Genomic DNA, 10,255 nt, shown 5'->3' on the forward strand with positions numbered 1-10,255 from the left:
AGAGTAGAAAGTGGCAACCCACTCTTTCCTGAAGAATCCCATGGACAGAGAAGCCTGGTAGGCTACAGTCTATGGGGGTGCAAAGAATTGGACATGACTGAGCAGCTAACACTTAAGTGCACTAAGTGGTTTATATAGAGTAGTTGATACTTTCCAAAAATCTGAACCAGGGATCCATTAAGCAGATCTAATAGGTGACTAGCCACCTCCTTTTTCAGTGACCCATTTTCCCCAGCTTGGCACCTGTGAGAGTTCTTAATGTCTAAACAACGTCTAAACCACCTCTAGGGGAGGAACTTAACAACTGTTACATAACGGCTCAACACAAATCACTGAATTATTTCCCATTGGAACTGTTGTATTTTTTAAGCCTTCCCACTAATTGTGGAATGAAGAGTTTTGTCTTGGCTTGTGGAAATTTGAAGCATCAATATAGATAATCTGGGGTTTAGGAAGAGTAGGTTGAGGTGATTCATTGCAGCCTCCTCTATTGAATCCTGCCTCAGATGGGCCCTGTTCCACTGAATAATTCCTGAACTCCATTACCTAGATTTTGAACTCTGAATTTCCCTCTATTTCTGTATTTCCCTATATTCTTCCTGAATCTCCTTTCTTGTCATCACAACCTCTAATTTCTGGGTTCCCAAGTCTATTCTAATTATTCACTAACTTGCTCCTGGGTTGCCTGCTTAACTGTTTCAAATATGTTATATTATCATCTTAGCTTGCTTTCTTAACCTCTCCACTCTACCTGCCCCAGGAATTCACATACTTGGCTTACCTCAATTATGCTTCTTGACCGCTGTTACCACAGAGGTTCAAGTGGTCTAACTAGTTAACGGAGTCCACTAAGAAACTCCTTTGCTTAGTCGCTCCCAGGTGTTCACTGCTGCTCAACAGTCCTTTTATTGTTTTCCTAATGGACCCTCTACTGAACTCCCAACAGCTATTTCACTTCCAGTCTTCTCAAGTTCTGTACCCCACCACTGCTATATCACTTTCAGAAAAGAACCTTCAAAAGATGGGTTAAAATGACAGACACTAAAGTCATTATATCTTGAGTTTTTATCCCAGGTCTTCCACTTCTCCCTTGGACAAGTTTTCCAACAACCACTACAAGTGACTCAGCCTCAGTCACTCTGATCAGTTTCCTCATCTATAAAAATAGTGATAATAGAACCTACCTATAGGCTGTTGAGAGCTTTATACATGTGAGTTGAGAGTTAATATATGTGTGAAGAGTTAATATATGTGTGAAGTGCTTGGACCTGGGCATAGCATATAGTATTCTCTCTATGTATGACAGGTATTACTGTTACTCCCTTGTTTAGATATTCAAAGCCAGTAGACACTCTTTTCTCTGTTCCCCCAAAGAGGAAGTATATTATATCTCCTTTTGGGGCCAACAATGCTTGTATTCTTGATATTTCTTTTGCTCCCGGAACTCTAATTCTTCAGTAACTGAATGATTACTGAGTGCCAAAGACATTACACATTGTGTGAGTATGAGAATACAACAGTGAAAAAAATACACAAAACCCCTCACCTTCGTGGACCTTACATTCTAGTAAAGAGAAGGACAAATTAGTAAACGATACTGTATATCAAGTGGAGGTTAAGTGCTATGGAGAAAATCAAAGCTGAGATGGTGAGTCGGTAATGAGGAGGATGGAAGTGAGGATTCTACTTCAAATGCAATGGTCAGGGAAGGCCTCACTAGGAATTTATTAATAGAGAACTGTAGAAGACCAGGAAGTGAGCTGTGTATATCTAGACAAAGACAACCTGAACCGCTGCAAGGTGGAGAGGTGCACTTTACTGAGATGGAAACAATTGGGAAAAGGTGGTTTTGGAGGAAAAGAGCTATTGTGTTTTTGTTCCATTTTGGATGCCAGTCAGAAATCCAAGTAGGGATCTCAAATAAACAGGTGAATATAGTTCTCTGAGGTTCAGAGGAGAGGTCTGACTGGTAAATTTCATCTTACCTTGATGCCATGTCATCAGCATGGCATTTAAAGCCGTGAGTCCATGTGAGATCACTGATGGAGTGAGCGTGGGAATAGAAGTGGCCCATGGACTGAGGGGATACTCCACCATTCGGGCAGACTGGGGGTGGCAGGGGACCAGGACAATGAGAATTAAACAGTGAGGTAGAAGGAAAATCAGAAGAGTGGGCTTTACGAACCATCCCAAAATGGAGTTGTATAAAGCAACCACCATTTTATTATGCTCACAGGTGGTGCGGTCAGGTATTGGGACAGGATATGGCAGGGATGGGAATGTCTAGAAGCTTAGTTGGGAAGACCAAAATGACTAAAGTGACTCAAGGCCAGAGGACTAAAATCATCTGGAGGCTCCTCACTTACGTATGTGGTTCTCAGGCTATGATGACTCGAAAGCTGGGATGAGCTGGGACAACTTGTAGCCCCTTCAGGTGGCTTGGACGTTGTCACAGCCGGGTGGTCTTAAGATAAATTCCTTAAATGAGGGCAAATCAGGATTCCAAGAGTGAGTGTTCCTACTAAACAAGGCAAAAGCTACATGGCCTTTTTTGGTTTTGCCTTTTTTCTTTTTAGCAGCTTAACAGAGATACAGTTTAAATACCATATAATTCCCCCATTCAAGAATTTAATGTACTCACAGAATTTTCCAACCACCACTACAATTAATTTCAGAACATTTTAATTACGCACAAAAGAAACCCTGTGTACATTTAGCCATCACCCCAAATCCCTGCCATCTTCCCCCAACCCTATGCAACCACCAATTTACCTTCTTTATAGTAAAAAGTGTAGATTTACCTGTGCATGTGTGCTCAGTTGCTCAGTCGTGTCTGACTCTCTGTGACCCCATGGGTGGGTAGCCCACCAGACTCCTATGTCTATGGTATTCTCCAATAATACTGGAGTGAGTTGCCGTTTCCTCCTCCAGGGGATCGTCCCCACATCTGTTACATCTACTGCGTTGTCAGGTGGATTCTTTACCTCTGCACCAGCCTGTTCTGGACATTAAATAGAATGCAATTACATGTAGAATCACAGATGAAATCACACACAACCTGTGGCCTTTTGTAACTGGCCGCAAAACAATACTTAGCATAATGTTGTAAGGTTCATCCATGTTATAGAATAAATCAGCATTTTATTTTTTTTATTGCCAAATGATATCCCATTGTATAGCTATAACACATTGTATTTATCCAGTCATCAGTTGATGGACATTTAGATTTTTTTCACTTTTCGGCTATTATGAAAAATGCTGCTGTGAACATTGGCTACAAGTTTTTATGTGAACATATGTTTTAATTTCTCTTCGGTATATGCCTACAAGTGGAAGTGCTGGTTCATATCACAACTTCATGTTCACCAATTTGAGGAACTTCCCAACTGTTTCCAGAGCAGCTGTACCCTTTTACATTCTCACAAGCAATGAATAGGGTTCCAATTTTCTCACATCCTTGTCAACGCTTGTTATTACATTTTTATTATTGCCATCCTAGTGGGTGTGAAGTGGCATTGAAATTTTTAATTGGGTAAAAAAAATACATAACATAAAATTTACCATCCTAACCCTTTAAAAATGTATAGTTTAGTAGTGTTAATACATCACATTGTTGCGCAACAGATCTCCAGAACTTCCATTTAGCAAAACTGAAACTCCGCACCCTTTGAATGACAACTCCCTATTTCCCCCTCATGCCAGTCCCTGGCAACCACCATTCTACAGTAAAACTCTGGTTTTAATTTGCACTTGCCTAATGGCTAATGTTGAGCATCTTTTCATGTGCTTATTAGCCATTTGTGTATTTATTCAGACTTATGACCCATTTTAAAATTGAATTGACTTTTTGTTATTGACTTGTAAGGGTTTATATTCTACATACAAGTCCTTTATCAGATATATGATTTACAAATATTTGCCCCCATTCTATGGGGGGGATCTCTTTTCATTTTCTTTGTGGTGCTCTTTGAAGCATGAAAGTTCTTAATATTTATGAGGTCCAACTTAGCTGTTTTTTCTTTTGCTGCTGTTTTGTTGTCACATCTAAGAAAGCTTTGCCTAACTCAAGGTCACAAAGGTTTAATCCTATTTTTTTGTTAAAGTTTTATCATCTAGGTCAATAATCACTTTTGAGTTAAATTTTGCATATGATATGATTCAACTTCATTCATTTGCACATGGAAATCCTCAACGAAATATTAGCAAACCAAATTCAACAATAATGAAGAGAATCATACATTGTGATCAAGTGGAATATTTTCCAGGGGGGTGAAGAGTGCTTCAACATATGCAAATTTATCAGTGTGATATACCACATTAACCAAAGGATAAAATTCAGATGATAAAATCTTAAGAGTACTGAAGAATCACTGCAGCAATTTTAAACAGAGCAATATGGTCAGATACGCATTTAATAAATGTCAGTATCAGAAGTGCTTTGAATGTAGCGATCTACAGAGTGGAATGTGGGGAAAAGATTGGATTCATGTTTATTTTTATCTGCATAAGAAATTAAATTTTACTAATCTTGGGTTAGCTGCAGAACATGTCAATTACTTATGAATAAATATATAAACTTGTAGGATAGTTTAGAGTTTGAAATGGGAGAAGACTACAACGAGAAAATCAGGATTGAGATACTATTACAGTAATCTAGTTGAGAAACAGCAAGATCCTAAGGACTTGATCAATTTGGATCATGGAGATGAGAGGTCTAATTCAGCTCGGTTCAGTTTCTCAGTCGTGTCCAACTCTTTGCAGTCCCATGGACTGCAGCACACCAGGCTTCCCTGTCCATCACCAACTCCCAGAGCTTGCTCAAACTCGTGTCCATTGAGTTGGTGATGCCATCCAACCATCTCATCCTCTGTCATCCCCTTCTCCTCCTGCCTTCAATCCTTCCCAGCATCAGGGTCTTTTCCAATGAGTCAGTTCTTCACATCAGGTGGCCAAAGTATTGGAGCTTCAGCTTCAGCATCAGTCCTTCCAATGAATACTCAGGATTGACTTCCTTTAGGATTGACTGGTTTGATCTTCTTGAAGTCCAAGGGGTCTAGGATAGCTGTTAGTTGTGGGCTGGGTGAAGTTGATAACAGTTGGTAAAAGTGGTAAGACTCTGTCTTATCCATGTTTGTATACTCAGAACACCATCTATTCATCTAATGAATACTTGGGTCTTATTTGGATTAGCTGCTATGCTTGGTGCTAGAGCTAGAGGATGAACAACATATGTGAGGTCTTTGCCCTCTTGGAATTCACTTGGGTGAGTGGAGGAGACTAACAATAAATAGCAAATTTAACAAATAAGATGATACTGCTCATGCTGCATACTCCAAAGAAAAAAAGCAAATTACCAGGTAACTAGGTAGGATGGTGTTGGTGGAGGTCTCTTTGAAGAGCCTACAACTGAGCTGAGCCCTAAGGGTTGAGGAAATCAGCCTTGTCAGAAGCCTGGGCACAGGATATTGGATGGAAGAAGCAAAAAGCACAATGTGAAAAACAGCTTGGGTTGTAGAGGAAAAGTCCTATGGGCCTGGAAGTGGATAAAGGAGGAGGAGGTATGTGGATGCAATTGGAGAGAGGGCAGGCCTTGTCATGAGCAGGAGTTGGGATGGTCTTCCTGCAGCCGGAAGACGTTGGAGAGTCAAAGCAGGGAGGTAACCATGTTGCACTTTTAAAAGCCTGAGGGGGAATGCATTTGGGGAGGGTGGATGGGCAGAACCAGGAGTTCAGTTCAGTTCAGTCACTCAGTCTTGTCCGGTTCTTTGCGACCCCATGAACTGCAGCACGCCAGGCCTCCCTGTCCGTCACCAACTCCCAGAGTCTACCCAAACCCATGTCCACCGAGTCAGTGATGCCATCCAGCCATCTCATCCTCTGTCGTCCCCTTCTCCTCCTGCCCCCAATCCTTCCCAGCATCAGGGTCTTTCCAATGAGTCAACTCTTCACATGAGGTGGCCAAAGTATTGCAGTTTCAGCTTCAACATCAGTCCTTCCAATGAACACCCAGGACTGATCTCCTTTAGGATGGACAGGTTGGATCTCCTTGCAGTCCAAGGGACTCTCAAGAGTCTTCTCCAACATCACAGTTCAAAAGCATCAATTCTTCAGCGCTCAGCTTTCTTCACACTCCAACTCTCACATCCATACATGACTACTGGAAAAACCATAGCCTTGACTAGACATACCCTTGTTGGCAAAGTAATGTCTCTGCTTTTAAATATGCTATCTAGGTTGGTCATAACCTTCCTTCTAAGGAGTAAGCATCTTTTAATTTCATGGCTGCAATCACCATCAGCAGTGATTTTGGAGCCCAAAACAGTAGGGTCTGACACTGTCTCCACTGTTTCCCCATCTATTTCCCATGAAGTGATGGGACCGGATGCCATGATCTTAGTTTTCTGAACGTTGAGCTTTAAGCCAACTTTTTCACTCTCCTCTTTCACTTTCATCAAGAGGCTCTTTAGTTCTTCTTCACTTTCTGCCATAAGGGTGGTGTCATCTGCATATCTGAGGTTATTGATGTTTCTCCCGGCAATCTTGATTCCAGCTTGTGTTTCTTCCAGCCCAGCGTTTCTCATGATGTACTCTGCATATAAGTTAAATAAGCAGGGTGACAATATACAGCCTTGACGTACTCCTTTTCCCATTTGGAACCAGTCTGTTGTTCCATGTCCAGTTCTAACTGTTGCTTCCTGACCTGCATACAGGTTTCTCAAGAGACAGGTCAGATGGTCTGGTATTCCCATCTCTTTCAGAATTTTCCACAGTTTGTTGTGATCCACACAGTCAAAGGCTTTGGCATAGTCAATAAAGCAGAAATAGATGTTTTTCTGGAACTCTCTTGCTTTTTTGATGATCCAGCAGATATTGGCAATTTGATCTCTGGTTCCTCTGCCTTTTCTAAAACCAGCTTGAACATCTGGAAGTTCACGGTTCATGTACTGCTGAAGCCTGGCTTGGAGAATTTTGAGCATTACTTGACTAGAGTGTGAGATGAGTGCAATTGTGCGGTAGTTCGGTTTTAGGCATTTGAAGTTTGAGCTGTGATGGTAAGTCTACGTTGTCTGTTTCACTCATTTAGTTGAACTTGCAGGCATTTAGTTTTGTCTCACTTTACCGTATAGGTCGTATGGAAGTTCTGCAAATCCACACCAGGCACTGGACTGTCAGTCAGGTTTGAGGAGGAGGAATAGCTGTTATATACTTTTGATGCTCTGAGCACTTTGTATTTGTGCCAGCAATTGTTTTTGCCTCTCACCTGCAAACCCACCCTTCTATATTTGGCTTTGTGATGCTGGTGTATGTCTGTATGCTCAGTCGATGATAAGTCGTATCTGACTCTTGTGACCCCATGGACTGTGGCCTGCCAGGCTCCTCTATCCATGGGATTTCCTAGGCAAGAATACTGGAGTGGGTCACCACCCCCTTCTCCAGGGGATCCTCCTGACCCAGGGATTGAACCCACCTCTCCAGCTTGGCAGGCGGATTCTTTACTACTGCGCTACCTGGGAAGCCCGATGCTGGGGTGGGACTCTGCAAACCATGTTTCTGCTTTGTCAGCAGGCTCCCATGAGGCTTTGTAAACTAGAACAATAGAGAGAAACTGGAAGACAGGAGGAAGAAGGGATTTGCTCCTTCCTGTTTGTTTCCTGTGGGCCTCATGCTGGCTTCCTGTTCCTATGAACATCACTCAAGCCTCGCTTCTTTACCTTGACAATGCTGGTTGATTCCAGGAGTGGCAGTTGAAACCAAATTGCAGTCCTCTCAACATTTGCCAAACCTGCCTCCTCAACCCCTTGAGGACACCGTCCCCATCCTAGCAGTGCCCCCTCCTCAGAGACCTGAGTTCTAGCTCTGAGGAGCCCCTCCTCCAAACTTCTAAGTTTTTATAATTCCAACTTCTTCACTTTGTTTACCCAGCCCTGTGGGTCATAGCTGCTTCCTGCAATTGCTACCTGTGAGATACCTTCATGTTCTTTTGACTTTTCAGCAACTAACTCTTTATATTCATGGTCTCTGATAAAAATAACTAGTGGTTTCTGTCTCCTGGTTACTCTAATTGATACAATTAGATATTACCTCCTAGATACCTGGCTCAATTTACACAGTAGACTGAAAACTGAGACCAACTTAGGTTGAATAGCCCATATCACACATCCACTAAGTGGCAGAGTTAGGATTTGAATCCAGTTCTGCTTTGTTTTATTTTGCCTGAAGCTTGTGCTCATAATCACTAATCACCTTCCTACATTGGCTGAAAAGCACATGGCTTTTCAATATTGAACTGTGGGTACAATTTTAAATTCTTTCTTCATTTTTATTGTTTTCCTTGTTCTTTTTTAATTTTTGTTTTTTAAATTTATTTATTTTTTAATTGTAGGATAATTGCTTTACAGAATTTTGTTGTTTTCTGTGAAATATCAACATGAATCAGCCATACGTGTACATATGTCCCCTCCCTCTTGACCTGCCTCCTATCTCCCTCCTCATCCTACCCCTGTAGGTTGATACAGAGCCCTTGTTTGAGTTCCCTGAGACATACAGCAAATTCCCATTGGCTATCTATTTTACATGTGGTAATGTAGATTTCCATGTTACTCTCTCCATATATCTCACTCTCTCTTCCCCTCTCCCCATGTCCATAAGTCTGTTCTCTATGTCTGTTTCTCCATTGCTACCTTACAAATAAATTCATCAACCCGTTATCAGACGCAGCATTTCCCAAACCATATTCCAGGCAACACTATACTACAAGACCTATAAAGAATGCGTTCTGGGCTCCAGTAGCTTTGCTGCTGCTGCTGCTGCTAAGTTGCTTCAGTCATGTCCGACTCTGTGCGACCCCATAGACGGCAGCCCACCAAGCTCTCCCATCCCTGGGGTTCTCCAGGCAAGAACACTGGAGTAGGTTGCCATTTCCTTCTCCAATGCGTGAAAGTGAAAAGTGAAAGTGAAGTCACTCATTCATGTCTGATTCATCGTGACCCCATGGACTGCAGCCTACCAGGCTCCTCCGTCCATGGGATTTTCCAGGCAAGAGTATTGGAGTGGGTTGCCATAGGACCTGCCATATACTGTACTCTCCAGAAGAGCACAATGAATGTTAGCATAACAAAGGCTCTGAGAAATTTTGCAATAAAATTTAAATGTGTAGCCAGGCAATTTCTCATAAATTTTCTAACTAGGGACATTCCAAGGATGTGGAAAATGTGGGATTAATCAATATTTAATGTATCCTATGCAACAGTGGTCTCTGGTTAAGAGAAAGTTGGTGCCAGCAGTCTTGGAATGTTCTCATCACAGAGAGGTTGCTTTAAAGAATATTGGAGAAGGGGAGTCTGATCTTTGTTTAGATTATAGAAATATGACTTTAGATATGTACATTATAAAATTTCAGCTATTTAGGGATTGTTAGGGAGTTTGGGATTGACATGTACACACTGCTCTGTTTAAAATGGATAACCAACAACGACCTACTGCATAGCATAGAGAACACTGCTTGATGTTATGTAGCAGACTGGATGGGAGGGGAGTTTGGGTGAGAATGGATACATGTGTATGTATGGCTGAGTCCCTTTGCTGTCTACCTGAAACTATCACAACATTGTTAATCAGTTATGTGCGTGCTAAGTTGCTTCAGTTGTGTCTGACTCTTTGCGACCCTATAGACTGTAGCCCACCAGGCTCCTCTGTCCATGGGCACTTCTACAGGCAAGAAAACTGGAGTGGGTTACCATGCCCTCCTCCAGGGGATCTTCCCAATCCAGGGATCAAACCCGAGTCTCTTATGTCTCCTGCATTGGCAGGTGGGTTCTTTACTACTAGCGCCCCTGGGAAGCCTGTTAATCAGCTATGTTGTTATTTAGTCACCCAGTTGTGTCTGACTCTTTGCGACCCCATGGACTGACTGCAGCACGGAGGCCTCTCGGTCCCTCACCATCTCCCGAAGTTTGCCCAAATTCATATCCATTGCATCGGTGATGCTATTCAGCCATCTCATCATCTGATGCCCCCTTCTCCTTCTGCCCTCAATCTTTCCCAGCATCCAGTGAGTCAGCTATTCGAATCAGATGACTGAAATACTGGAGTTTCGGCTTCAGCATAAGTCCTTCCAATGAGTATTCAGGGTTGATTTCCCTTAAGATTGACTGGTTTGATCTCCTTGCTGTCCAAGGGACTCTCAGGAGTCTTTTCCAGCACCACAGTTCAAAAGCATCAATTCTTCAGCTCTCTGCCTTCTTTACGGTCCAGC

The sequence above is a fragment of the Giraffa tippelskirchi genome, chromosome 7 (assembly GCF_054371585.1).
Source record: "Giraffa tippelskirchi isolate mGirTip1 chromosome 7, T2T-mGirTip1v1.2.pri, whole genome shotgun sequence".
NCBI lineage: Eukaryota > Metazoa > Chordata > Mammalia > Artiodactyla > Giraffidae > Giraffa > Giraffa tippelskirchi.